A 15,793-nucleotide genomic window follows, 5' to 3' on the forward strand; every position below is an offset into this window, starting at 1 on the left:
TTCTGTAGCTTTCATGTGTGTTCTCCCTTTAGTTTTTGAGACTTGTTACTACTAGTTAACCCCAGTCCTGCTATTTATGTCGCCTCCTACAGGCACTCATTACATAAATCTAACTACTAGTTGTCTTCCATGCATGTCAGATATAATTGCACACACTGATATATCCACAAGAACCTCATGGAGCAATGTAACGGCCAACAAACTTGACGTCAATGATACCCAATATGATGGAACATGTAAAAGCAGTTCTTCAGAAGACTTGCAGAAAGATGATGAATCCTATTCACCCCACAAGGTCCTTGCTCTAACTTGGCCCGTGATATGGGTACAACATGCATATAATGTCCTAGAGTGCATCTACTATGTTGCAATGCCATGTGCTTAGCATGCCGATCATGCATGTAAATATGTCATGCCTTCCTGTTTTTCAGTACCTATTCCATTCATGATAACATGTTTTCAAATTCAAGTACTGTCATTCTACTCTATCGCAATGCCATCTGCTTAGTTTGTACATGATGCTTCTAGATATCTTATGCATTGTTATTCATCAGTATGTACTTCATCTGTCTACCATACCATGTTTTTTTACATTGAAGTGTTGTTCTAGTGATCTGTTGCAATGCCATCTTAGTTTCCCAATCATACACGCATATGTTGCGTTAGTGTTTTTCTATATGTATTCCGCTAGCATACAGTTTTATATTCAACTAGTGTTTTTTTGCTCTGTTGTCCTGTCGTATCCCTAGCTCTTACATCATACTCCCTCCGCCCGGATTACATGTCAAAGAAATGGATAAAAATGGATGTATCTAGAACTGAAATACGCCTAGACCCATCCATTTATTTCCGGATGGAGGGAATACATGTCAATATGGCATGCCTTTCTATTCTGCAGTACCTATTCCATCTCTCTGTTGTAGCATGTTTTATAATTGAAGCACCATTCTTCTATATAAGGCATGCCAGGGGAAGACTACTATGTTAGAATCTGAAGGGTTACAAACAAGGTCTTTGCAAAAGATCCAAGCACCGGGAGATAGTAAACCAACTCCAGTGTTCATAGATACTGCTCCAGCACAGAGAAACCCAACTCCTACTGATAATAAGTAGATTCCAGTGGCCAAAGAACTAGTCTGCTCCAGTACAACAAAAATATGTCAACTCCATTCTAAGAAGCGTGTGTGTATCCTTGCATCATGAAATTTTATAGCATTCTGATAATATTTTCTACATGTTTCTTACCCATCTCTCTTTCAGAAAATAAGCTTAAAGGATAGAAGATTTTCTGCACTGGGATCGTATTCGAGGAAAGTATCTTGCGGGAATTCTTTGTGCTCCAATGCTGATGTAAGTACTTGTTGTATATCACTATATTTTTACATCAGCATGTATTTTGTTAATCGGCGTGAATCCAACCTTTATCTGATCTAAATTTAGTTATAGCAAAATGTATAATTAAAGGCAACAATGTTGATTTTTGTAAGGAAAATTGCCTGGTAGTTTTGCATACTAAGCTGCATGAGTGTACTATCTCATATCATGCACATTACTGAATTGTAGTGCTGTTCTGGTTGCCCATTCATTCATTGTGTCAATGTTGCTTTCGTATTACCTTACCTGGCTGATGATAGCTGTGCCATATTGTGTTAATTTTGTGTAGGCCGGTGTGGTCTGATTGCCCAAACGTTCGTTGTGTCAATGTTGCTTTCCTATTATCTGACCTAGCCAATGATAGCAATGCTAGTGTGTTAATTTGGTGCAGGCTACTGAAGATAAGAAGACAAACTCTGAAAACAGCAAGGCAACACCATTGTTTCTTTCCAATAAATCTAGTCCAGGTAATATGGCAATAAATCTTGATTAATCTGTTCGGTTCCCGTCCTAGTTTATGTTATGATGCAGTGGTCGAGACACTCTCCACTATCAATAAAACAAGCCTGCCAAAACCGCCATCTGAATCTATTCAGTTTCCTCTGTCTCGAATTCAATGGAAAAAATGTATGTTTGTGAACCAATTACTGGCTGAAGCAATGATGGAAATCGTGGAGGAATCAGAGGTGCACATTCTTGCGCAACAACAATTGATCAATGTTTTCAGAGACAGTGTAGCAAATAAGGAAGAACTTGCTCACATGCTTATGGGCGTCATCCGCGCAAAGGTTGTATATTGTGACGTTGTAGATCGTTAGGTTCTGTTCATTTATTTGCACTGGCATCAATCTTTGATTGCCTAGTGGATGTAATTTCCTGTAATATATGTTGGATGTGCAATGTTTTTCCTTGTATGTTGTACCTTTGCTTAGCGCGCCTCACATTCCAGCTAACTGGTCGCTAGGAAGCTAAAAAGGCAGTGAAATTATTAGTTAGCACAAACAGTCGTGGGCCCTATATGAAGGAAGCAGCCCACTGCCCTTAATGGGCTTCCCTAATGGGCTCGCAGGGGCCAAAATTCTCATAGGCCTTTGATTGATCGGTTTTGGTCCTGTGCATAATTGCTCGTCGTAATGGGCTCAAATTATCTAATTGGGCCTACAGACATGTTCAAACTTTAGTGGGCCCATTAAGTTAATGGGCCGTAACTAGGCCGAAAGCTCTTTGATTTCACGGGACGTTAACAGGCCGATACTAAGGTCGGGCTACATATGGCCCAACTATACCGTGGGCCTTCAGCAGGCCGAAGGAGACAGCGGGCTCGTACTAGACCATGAAGAGCATGGGCCGCTAAGAGGTCGAAAGTCAGGTTGTACTGTATATGGCCCAACTGTGTTGTGGGCCTTTAGCAGGCCGAAAGAGAAACCGGGCTGGTATTGGACCATGAAGAGCATGGGCCGTTAAAAGGCCAAAACTCAGGTTCGACTGCAAATGGCCCAACTCATTTATGGTCCATTAATAGGCTGAAAGACACACCGGGCCATAAATTGGCCCAACACTTATATGGGTCGCTAAAAGGCTGAAAGACGTACATCCCGAAAATTGGCCCATCCCTTAAATGGGTCATTAACAGGCCAAAACCACATCGGGCCGATATTGAGCCCAAATATATAGCGGGCTGTTAACGGGCTCAAACTGACGATGGACTGCAATGGTGTCAAATTGTTAAAGGGCCGTTGACGGGCCGAATTGGCACATCTCGTATGGGCCGTGGGCTTAAATGGACCTGACACATGTAGGCCTTATATGGGTCGGCCTGCTAAATTTTACTAGGCTGGCCTTTTTCACCGGAATGGGCCACTGTTGGGCCGTGCCACATGCCGACGTATCATAGGCGCCTCCCGTACTATGAGTGGATGACATCTGTCCCAACGCTGAGCCGACACGTGGATCCTCCGGCGAATGAGAATTTTACACGTGGAAAATCCCCATTGGTTGGGGTTGTTAACGGGTTATCAGATCCAAACTGGAACCCGATAGCTTAACGGTGGCCCGTTACGGTGGATGCCACGTGTTGGTTACCCTTGATGAAAGAACTTCTATGACGCGCCATTTGTCGTCATAGAAGTGGACACTTCCATGATGATAATTTTGGTATTGTCATGTAACACTTCTACGACAGCACATGTATGACTATCTTGATTCTGTCATAAAATCGTCATGGATGTACATGCATGACAGAAAACGTGACCTACTGTGACAAACATGTATCATCACAGAAGTGTATTTTTCTGTAGTGCTAAGGACCAAGAAAAGACTACCTTCACATGCGCATACGGTATATACACATATTGTAGGATGCCATTTGGTCTATGTAACAGGCCACCCTCGTTTAAAAAATGCATTTGCAAAGTTTTACCTAATTTTGTTGAGAAAATTGTCGATGTGTTTATGGACAATTTTTCTGTCCAAGGCACCTCCTTGATAATTGTATCTATAACCTTTTGAAGGTTTTGCACAGATGTGAAGAAACAGGTTTCATGCTGAATTGGGAAAAGAGTCACTTCATTGTCACAGAAGGGGTAGTGTTGGTGCACAGAGTCTCAGGAAAGAGCATAGAGATAGATCAAGATAGAATTGAGATAATAGAAAATTTACTTTATCCCCAAGATATAAAAGGTATGTAATATTTTATGGGACATGCTAATTTCTATAAGAGGTTTATTAAAGATTTCTCTAAGATATAAAAGCCTCTGACTAACCTTTTGCACAAATATGTGCCCTATTCTTTTGACAAAATTTGTGTGCAGGCCTATGAGAAATTAAGAGATGCTTTAATCACAACTCCTATCATCCAACATCCAAAGTGGGATGAACCCTTTGAGATTATGTGTGACGCTAGCAATTATGCTGTCGGAGCCGTCTTAGGACAACAAGATGATAAAAAACTGAATGTGGTCTTTTAGGCTAGCAGGAGCTTGGATGAAGATCAAATAAACTTAGCTGTCGCTGAAAAAGAATTGCTTGCTATTGTCTTTGCTTGTGATAAATTCCGGCCTTATATCATTAATTCAAAAGTGATAATTCATACGGATCATCGTGCCTTATGTTATCTTCTTGCAAAGAAGCACGTTAAGCCCCGGTTGATTCAATGGATATTACCGCTTCAGGAATATGATTTGCAGATAGTAGACCGCAAAGGAGAAGACAATCCAGTAGCAGACCACCTTGTCACACATTGAAAGGATGCCTTATGATCCAGTCCCTATAAGTGAATCCTTCCCAGGTGAGAGTCCTTATAAATGAATCATTCATCCATGTGTGCTAATAGCATTGCCATGATGCTTGTTGTTCCCATTTGTGAGTAGACCCCTAGATCTCGGGGATATGGATGAACCTTGGTATGTGTAGGACCTAAAACGTTATTGTGGATATGAGATCCTATTTGAATGCTTAGTTTAATAACTTCGTGAATGTTGTGAAGGGGGCCCACTCAGCATTTGTGCCTTATGGCCACAAAGTATATCACTAATGTTGTAAAGGTCTAGGATGTGGAGGTAATTCGAGGTGACAGTAAAAGCCTACTGCTCCTAACCTTTGAAATTGATCGGGGAATTACGAAGAACCCTTAGTGAGGATGCGTCCACAGGGAAACCCTTAATTATCACGAGTTGTGACCCTCTAGGGGAGATTGTGATGGTGGCGCGTGTGGCACAAAGTCTACCACGAGTAGAACATGTACTGTACCCGGCTCCACCTAGCTTCGTCAACAGTGGCTTAAGTATCCATTCCATACTATGCTTATGCATAGGTGCACTAGAAACATACCAATAGGGATTCCAGACTCCGTGAGAATGCCTTTCCACTCTACTGTTTCACTCGTTACCACAATCCTTGTTCTTTATTTACTTTTATGTTATTTTGTTACAAGTCAATACACTACTCATTTATCATTATTAGTCGCCCTCACTTTGCTTTAAGTATGCAACTATCTGCATGCACAAAAATACACAATTCCCTACAAGAGGCAAAATTTTGGTTCATGTGCTCCCCGTGGGATCATACTCTTACTTCAAAAAGGCTACAACTAAACCTTATGCACTTGCAGGTCATCAGCACTCTTCGCAACCTTATGCATTATTAGTCGCCCTCACTTTGCTTTAAGTCTGCAACTATCTGCATGCACAAAAATACACAATTCCCTACAAGAGGCAAAATTCTGGTTCATGTGCTCCCCGTGGGATCATACTCTTACTTCAAAAAGGCTACAACTAAACCTTATGCACTTGCAGGTCATCAGCACTCTTCGCTGACCATTTCGCCGGCGTTTTCGGATGCGCAAGACAGTCCTCGATCATTTGTACCATGGAATCTGGTACTATGATGACTACTTTATGCTGAAGGATGTTGTGGGAACAATTGGCTTCTCTGGTTACCAGAAGTGCACGACCATGCTGCAGATGCTTGCATATGACATGGGTGCTGATTCGTCGGACGAGTACCTACGGATGTCTGAGACCACATGCGGAGATGCCATGTTCAAGTTTACAATTGACGTGGTCAAGGTGTTCGGACCTCAGTACCTGAGAGAACCAACTGTGGTAGACACTGAAAGGCTCTTGGCAATCTGAGAAGCAAGAGGGTGACCACGTTTACTTGGATCTCTTGACTGCATGCATTGGAAATGAAAGAACTGCCCGAAGGCGTTACAAGGGTAATATCAAGGTCATGTTAAGAAGCCCACCATCATTCTGGAAGAAGTTGCATCACATGATCTTTGGATTTCGCACGCTTTCTTTGGCATGCTCGAGTCTCACAATGACATCAATGTGATGTAGCAATCACCGTTGTTTGCGAGCCTACCTGACATACTTATCCAGTCAATAACCAATAGTGGGACCTGGATGCCCATGTTAGTTCCTACATATTCTACGAAGATCTTTATTGAACCTTTGTGACAACATGTGTAGTTCCCTTTGTCTGTCGGTATGTTACTTGCCCGAGATTCAATCATTGGTATCTCCATACCTAGTTCAATCTCGTCACCGACAAGTCTCTTTACTCGTTCCATAATGCATCATCTTGTAACTAACTCCTTAGTTACTTTGCTTGCAAGCTTCTTGTATGCTGTATTACCGACAGGGCCCAGAGTACCTCTCCGTCATACGGAGTGACAAATCCCAATCTTGATTCACGCCAACTCAACAAACACCTTCGGAAATACCTATAGAGCACCTTTATGATCACCCAGTTATGTTGTGACGTTTGATAGCACACGAGGTATTCCTCCAGTATCCGGGAGTTGCATGATCTCATGGTCGAAGGAATATGTATTTGACATTATGAAAGCATTAGCAAAAAACTTAACAATCATATGCTATTCTAACGGATGGGTCTTGTCCATCACATCATTCTCCTAATGATGTGATCCTATCATCAAGTGACAACTCATGTCTATGGTTAGGAAAGCTTAACCATCTTTGATCAACGAGCTAGTCTAGTAGAAGCTCACTAGGGACACGTAATATTTGTTTATGTATTCACACATGTATTTAAGTTTCCGGACAATACAATTCTAGCATGAATAATAAACATTTATCATGATTAGGGAAATATAATAATAACCATTTTATTATTGTCTCTAGGGTATATTTCCAACAATCTCCCACTTGCACTAGAGTCAATAATCTAGATTACATAGTAATGAATGTAACACCCATGGAGTCTTGGTGTTGATCATGTTTTTCCCGCGGAAGAGGTTTAGTCAACGGGTCTGCCACATTCAAATCTGTATGTACTTTGCAAAGTTCTATGTCTCCATCCTTGACATACTCACGAATTGAGTTGAAGCGTCGCTTGATGCGTTTGGTTCTCTTGTGAAACCTGGGCTCCTTGGCTATGGCAATTGCTCCAGTGTTGTCACAAAAGATTGTCATTGGACCCGATGCACTGGGTATTACACCCAGATCGGATAAACTCCTTCATCCAGACTCCTTCATGCGCTGCTTCCGAAGCAACTATGTACCCCGCTTCACATGTAGATCCCGCCACGATGCTCTGCTTAGAACTGCACCAACTAACAACTCCACCATTCAATATAAATACGTACCCGGTTTGAGACTTAGGTCATCCAGATTTGTATCGGAGCTAGCATCGATGTAACTCGTTTTGGTTTTTGATAATTCACCATCAAAGATTGAAGGCACAGGTTCCGTTCGAATCAAGATGTTTGATGGCGCAATCAGAACTTTGACAAATGTTCGGTGTATACTGAAGATGAAGAGAAATCTTGTCTCTATGAGTGCCCTTGATGCAATGGGGTACAAGTATTCATGTGGAGATAGTGTTTTGAAGGTCACCAAAGGTTCCCTTATTGTGATGAAAGGTGATATAAGTTCGACCAATGGTCTTTATTACCTTTGAGGTTCTACAATTTCAAGTAATGCTACTCTAGATATTTCAAAGAATTCTAATTGTGATGATGCTAACCTTTGGCATATGCGTCTTGGACATATGAGTGAACTTGGTTTGGCGGAGTTAAATAAGAGAGGTATTCTTGAGGGATATGAAACTCACAAATTGAAATTTTTGTGAGCATTGTGTCTTCAGCAAGCATAAGAGGGTGAAGTTCAACACTCCAGTTCATACAACTTAAGGTATTCTTGATTCTGTTCATTCTGATTTATGGGGACCATCTCGCAGAAAGTCACTAGGTGGTGCTAGTTACATGCTGACTATTATTGATGATTATTTGAGAAAAGTTTGACCTTATTTCTTGAAGCATAAATATCAAGCATTCTCGGCATTTAAGGAGTGGAAGATCATGATTGAAAGGCAAACTGAAAAAGAAGGAAAAAACTTCGCACTCATAATGGTATGGAATTCTGTTCTAACAAATTTGAGAATTATTGCAAGCCTGAAGGCACTGTTAAACATTACACCATTCCTTATACTCCTCAACAAAACGGTGTTGCCGAGCGTATGAACATGACCATTATTTCCAGAGCCCGTCGCATGTTGTCCAATGCAGGTTTGCATAGGCGTTTTTGTGACGAGGCCGCTTCCACTACTTGTTATCTCATTAATTAGTCACCATGTATAGCTTTTAATAAGAAAACTCCAATTGAGGTATGGTCTGGTTCTCTTGCTGATTATTCACATTTGAGAGTTTTGTTGCACTGCTTATGCTCATGTTGATAATGGAAAGTTGGAGCCTAGGGCTATTAAGTGCATATTTCTTGGTTATAAATGTGGTGTTAAAAGTTTTAAATTGTGGAATCATGAAACCCAGAAGGTTGTTATTAGCAGAAATGTTATCTTTAATGAATCTTCTATATACATGATGTTCCATCTACTAATGTTTCTGGTGAGAGTGAACAACAACCTACTGTTCAGGTGGAGTATGCTATTAATTCCAGTGATACACCCAATAAGGACAATGTTGATGCACATGATGAACCCGTCGTTGATGATGAACATGTCACTCCAAATCGGCCTACTGTTCCACTTGGTTGGAATCTCGCACGTGACAGAGTTAGACGGGGTACTAATAAACCTAAAAGGTAATTGAAGAGTGCGATATTTTTTCTTTTGCTCTATCCATTGCAGAAGAAATTGAAGGTAATGCTGAGCCTTCTTCATATTCCGAGGCTATTATTTCTAGTGATAGTATTAAGTGGATGACCACTATGCATGATGAGATGGAATCACTTGAAAAGAATGTAACTTGTGATTTAGTAAAATTACCTAGAGTGAAGAAACATATTTGTTGCAAGTGGGTTTTCAAAACAAAATAAGGTGTTTCTCCTAATGATGAGACAAGATATAAAGAAAGGTTAGTTGCTAAAGGTTATAGTCAGATTCCAGGTATTGACTATAATGAAGTCTTTTCTCCTGTTGTGAAGCATAGATCTATTCGCACTTTACTCAGTATTGTTGCCATGAATGATTTTGAGCTTGAATAATTGGATGTTAAAACTGCATTCCTACATGGAAAATTAGAGGAGGTTATTTATATGGAGCAACCTGAAGGTTTTGTTATTCCTGGAAAAAAAGTTTGTCTATAAGTTAAAGAAATCTCTTTATGGATTGAAGCAATCTCCTAGACAGTGGTACAAGAGATTGGACACCTTTATGTTCTCTCAAGGTTTTAAAAGGTCTAATTATGATAGATGTGTTTGTTTAAAAAAATTAAATGGTTCAGCTATTTATTTGCTCCTTTATGTCGATGATATTTTAATTGCTAGAAAGAGCATGTCAGAGATAAATGACCTAAAGAATCAATTGAGCAATGAATTAGAGATGAAGGATTTGGGTGCAACAAATAAAATACTTGGCATGGAAATATCCAGAGATAGACCGTCTGGAAAAGTATATCTAAGTCAGAAGGATATATTGATAAAGTTCTTTGTCATTTTAATATGCATGATGCCAAGCCGGTGAGTACTCCATTAGCTGCACACATCAAATTATCATCAACCTTTTGTCCTAAGTCAGATGCGGATATTTAGTACATATTTAGAGTTCCCTATTCGAGTGGTCGGTTCACTTATGTATGCCATGGTTTGTTCTCGTCCGGATTAATCTTATGTATTGAGTGTTGTCAGTAGATACATGGCTAATCCTGGAAAAGAGCATTGGAAAGTAGTTCAGTGGTTTTTCAGATACCTATGAGGTACTTCTAATGTATATTTACAGTTTCGGGAAACTGGAGATGGCCTTGTTGGTTTTGTTGATTCTGATTTTGCTGGTGATTTGGATAAGAGAAGATCACTCACATGTGGCTTGTGTTTTCACCATTGGTGGTTGTGTTGTGAGTTGGAGAGCAACTTTGCAGTCTATTGTGGCTTGTTCCACTACCGATGTCGACTATATGGCTACTCCTGAGGCATGCAAAGACGCTATCTCTTGAGAGGTTTATACACCGTGCTTTGTGGAGATTCTTCTTGGCCTACCTTATTTTCAGACAGTCAAAGTGTCATATGTCTTACAAAGAATCCAATGTATTATGAGAGAACAAAGCACATTGATGTCAAATTTGACTATATTTGAGATGTTATTGCTGCAGGCAATTTGAAAGTAAGCAATATAAGTACACATGATAATCCTGCTGATATGATGACAAAGTCAGTTCCTACCAATAAGTCTGAGCTTTCCTCAGGCTTAGTTGGTATTTCTCACTAGTGCTATAGACTTTGATGCGCAAGGTGTTTATGCTGATTTGGATGGAGTTATTTACTTTCTTCGACTACTGAGGGGAATTTGGCTCTAGATGGAGATTGTTAAATTGTGATCCAAATTCTAGTTCTGTGTTGGACTAGACATAGTACAACCAGTGTTGGGTGTTGCATTGACGTCGACATGTACGAGTACAACTCGTTTACTTGTCCTACAAGGACTCTTATGTATTGCCCTCATATATACCCCATGTAGTCGCACCTAAAGACGACCAGTCGTCTCGTGCTTGTAATACTCATCCATCATAGTGATTGCGCCTTTGTGCGTCTGTGGTTTTCTCCTGCAAGGGTTTCCACATAAAAAATTTGTGTCGCTCATGTCTTGTTTATTCTTCTTTTATCTAACGAGCTATGTGTTTGATCTCTCTCTCTCTCTCATGATATTGATAGGGCACGATCTTGATGTACCATGAGCTTTGTTAATATAGTTGGATCATATGGTGTTCTTCCCTCTCTATCTTGTTGTGATGAATTTAGTCTTCCTCTTTGAGGTTTCATTGTTATCGGATTGAATATTTGGATTTGAGATCACTTGATGTATGTCTTGCATGTGGATACCCATGCTGACAAATGGGTATTCTATTGAGTCACTTGAAGTATGTTTTGGTAATCAACTTGCAGATTCCCATGGTGACATTGGCACATAGGTTGATACACGTTTTCATCTTACTTTATCCAGTAGAAATTTTGGGGTAATCTTTGAAGTTCTTTGTGTTGGATTGAATATGATGAATATGAAATTGTTTGATGCATATCGAATAATTGACTCACGGATACTTGTGGTGACATCAGAGTATCTAGATGACATTAGAGTTGATTGATGCGTATCACATGGTGTTATTGTTGTACAAACTCTAGGGCTATTTGTGACACTTATAGGGATGTCTCAATAGATTGATCGGAAAGATAACTTTGAGGTGGTTCGCTACCTACAACAATTTCATCTTATGTTCTCTGCTATTGATAAGAACTTTGGAGTGATTCTTTGTCGCACGTTGAGGTTTTGTTATATGATTCAATTATGTTAGCACTGTTGAGAGATTGCACTAGTGAAAGTATGAACCCTAAACCTTGTTTCCAAGCATTGGAATACCGTCTGCGCTCACTTTTCTTACTTGCTACCTTACTATTTTTATTATTTCAAATTACAAATCCATACTATACTTGTATCACCATCTCTTCGCCGAACCAATGCACCTATACAATTTACCATCGTATTGGATTTTTTGGGAGACAAGAGATTTCTTGTATTCGATTGCAAGATTATTTGAGAGAGACCATCTTCATCCTACACCTCCCACAGATTGATAAACCTTAGGCCATCCACTTGAGGGAAATTTGCTTTCGTCCTACAATACTCTACGCTTGGAGGTCCAACAGAGTCTACAAAAAGAAAAGTTGCATATTAGACATCACTACTTATGATAATTAAGGGTTTACCCTATGGATGCGACCTCTCTAAGGGTTCTCCGTAACTCCCCTATCAATTGCAAAGGTCAGAAGCAAAGTCTTTTACTGTCACCTCGAATTACCTTCACGTCCTATCCCTTTACAACGATAGAGATATACTTCATGGCCAAAAGTCACAAATGCTGAGTGGGGCCCCTTCACAACATTCACGAAGTTATTAAACTAAGAATTCAACATAGGATCTCATATCCAAAATAACAATTCAGATCTTACACATACCAAGGTTCATCCATATCCCTGAGAACCAGGGATCTACTCACACATGGGAACAATAATGAACATCATGAAAAGGGTGTTGGAAAACATGGATGGATGATACAAATAACACACAAGGTGAGCAACTAGGGTTCCTGTTGTTACAATGATAAGGATGTGGATGATGATGACGATGATGGTGGTGGTGGTGGTGATGATGATGATGATGGCAGTGGTGATGATGTTGTAGCCCGTTGTGCGTGGCGAGGAAGATGGACCTATTCTCCTTGCCAATCCCTCATCCTGATAATCTCTGGAGGCTAGGGTTCTTCCTTCTGGTCTCTCTGGGCGTCAAATCTCCGGAGCGGACGCGGTCGCATGGGACACTATCTTTTTCTCTGGAAGCATGGCGACGACTTCTTCATTGGCCTCCATTGTTGGTTCTTTTATGGTAGGTGATCATCACTTGAAATACATGATTTCACTACCATTTCTAGGGATTTCCACCTTATTGTGCCAAGTGGTCCAAAAAGGGTTACCTAAGAAATTATCAACAAAAAGTGGCATGCAAACATGGTAAAATTCCACAAAGCCTATCATGCAGGCACAAATATCTAGTAAAATTATTACATAAGTTGGACTCATCAACACCTCCTTTGTCAGCTATGACCATCACAACCGTGCAATTAGACTTTACAATAACCTAGTCTTTCTTATAGGCACTACACATTCTCTTTCCACTTCTGTCGCCTTGCCATATTTATTGCATTTCATGGTAACTCTTGTAATCTCATTCTTCCCCTTTTTTGCTTACTTTTCTTGACGCTGCCATAGTAGCCACTAAAAACCTAGTTAGTTTTTAGTAGAAATTGAAGTATTCCTACCCCTCTTCCTTTATTTTGAACTGCATGCCATGTTGTGGCTTGAAATTGTTGCTAGTGTTCCTCAAAGTTCCCTCTGATGCTGCATCTTCTTCATTTTGCAGGAACTTTTCAATGACATCTTCATCGAGAAAGGCATCATCTTGACCGAGGAAGGCATTGCCTTTGAGTTGTTGATGCAAGACATCAGGTTCTCCCCTTCCTTCTTGATTGTTTTGGTTTCTGTCAGTGTTTGTTGTTGCTCTAGGATCAACATCATCATTGATCTGCATTTTATCTCCTCTTGTGTTAGATTTAATATTGTGATAGTTTTTGATCTATAATGTTTACTTAGATCTCATGTTTTTAGGTTTTCATGTTCTCAAACAGGGCTGCCTCCTTGGAACTAGCTTTTGCTGCTACTTCTTCAGCTGTTGTATCATCTTGATGCATTTCTTGCCATATCTGTAGAGTAAGTTAATTTATTCTTTGTTATTCACTTTTCTTCTATTTCTTTATTTTTTTATTTTTTCAGATAAGGAATTTAACTTACATTTGTGTCATTTCCTGAGTTGTATCTCATATCTGCTTGTCTGCTGGAGTCTCCCTCAGTTTGGCGATACTTGTTTGGCGGTCCATTTGCTGAGTGTACTCATACGTCTCCAATGTATCTATAATTTTTTATTGTTCCATGCTGTTATATTATCAATCTTGGATTTTTTATAATCATTTTATATCATTTTTGGTACTAACCTATTGACATAGTGCCAAGTGCCAGTTTGCTGTTTTCTGCATGTTTTTTACATCGCAGGAAATCAATATCAAACGAAGTCCAAACGCAACGAAACTTTACGGAGATTTTTTTGGACCAGAAGGAACATGATGGGCCCTGGCTACGCCTGGGGGGTGCTCCAAGGAGAGCACAACCCACCAGGGCACACCCTGGTGGGTTGTGCCCACCTCGGGTGCCCCTCGGACCGCCTCTTTGCTCTATAAATACCCCAATATTCCCAAAACCCTAGGGGAGTCGACGAAATATTGATCCAGCCGCCGCAGAGTCCAAAACCACCAGATCCAATCTAGACACCATCACGGATGGGGTTCACCACCTCCATTGGTGCCCCTCCGATGATGCATGAGTAGTTCTTTGTAGACCTTCAGGTCCATAGTTAGTAGCTAGATGGCTTCCTCTCTCTCGCTAAATTCTCAATACAATGGTCTCTTGGAGATCCATATGATGTAACCCTTTTGCGGTGTGTTTGTTGGGATCGATGAACTTTGAGTTTATGATCAGATCTATCTTTTTTATATCCATGAAAGTTATTTGAGTTTCTTTGACCTCTTATATGTATGATTGCTTATAGCCTCGTATTTTTTCTCCGATATTTGGGTTTTGTTTGGCCAACTTGATCTATTTATCTTGCAATGGGAAGAGGTGCTTTGTAGTGGTTTGATCTTACGGTGCTTGATCCCAGTGACAGACGGGGAACCGACATGTATGTATCGTTGCTACTAAGGATAAAACGATGGGGTCTATCTCTACATAGATAGATCTTGTCTACATCATGTCATCATTCTTATTGCATTACTCCGTTTCTCCATGAACTTAATACACTAGATGCATGCTGGATAGCGGTCGATGTGTGGAGTAATAGTAGTAGATGCAGGCAGGAATCGGTCTGCTAATCTTGGACGTGATGCCTATGTAAAGATCATTGCCTGGATATCGTCATGATTATTTGAAGTTCTATCAATTTCCCAACAGTAATTTGTTCACCCACCGTTTGCTATTTTTTCTCGAGAGAAGCCACTAGTGAAACCTATGGCCCCCGGGTCTCTTTCTCATATATTTGCCTTTGCGATCTACTATTCCTTTGCATTTATTTTCAGATCTATTAAACCAAAAATACAAAAATACCTTGTTGAAATTTATTCTTATTTATTTTATTTGGCATTTGATCTGTCAATCTACTACAATTTTATCTCACGTCCGTTTGCCCATCTGGGGCACCGCTACCCGAAAGGGATTGACAACCCCTTTAACACGTCGGGTCGCGAGTATTTGTTATCTGTGTGCAGGTGTTGTTTACGTTGTATTGCTTGGTTCTCCTACTGGTTCGATAACCTTGGTTTCATACCTGAGGGAAATACCTACCGCTGCTGTGCTGCATTATCCCTTCCTCTTTGGGAAAATACCGACGTAGCTTTAAGCGACATCAAAAGGAATTTCTGGCACCGTTGCCAGGGAGGATCTTCAACATATACCACGTTCCTAATAACAAATCTCATCTCCTCGCAATTTTCATTATTTGCCATTTGCCTCTCATTTTCCTCTCCCCCACTTCACAAAAAATTGTCGTTTTATTCGCCCCTCTTTTGCGTTCGCCGTTTTCTTGCCGGATCTGTTTCTTGTTGCGTAGTCATCATGACTCAAGAGAACACCAAGTTACATGATTTCTCAAATACCAACAACAATGGTTTTACCGGCACTCCAATTGCTCCTCCCGCCACTAGTGCGGAGTCTTGTGATATTAATACTGCTTTGCTGAATCTTGTTATGAAAAATCAATTTTTCGGTACTCCTAATGAGGATGTCACGTCCCATCTTAATACCTTCGGGGAATTATGCGATATGCAAAAGAAGAAAGATGTGGACAA

Source organism: Aegilops tauschii, chromosome 2, assembly GCF_002575655.3.
Source record: "Aegilops tauschii subsp. strangulata cultivar AL8/78 chromosome 2, Aet v6.0, whole genome shotgun sequence".
NCBI lineage: Eukaryota > Viridiplantae > Streptophyta > Magnoliopsida > Poales > Poaceae > Aegilops > Aegilops tauschii.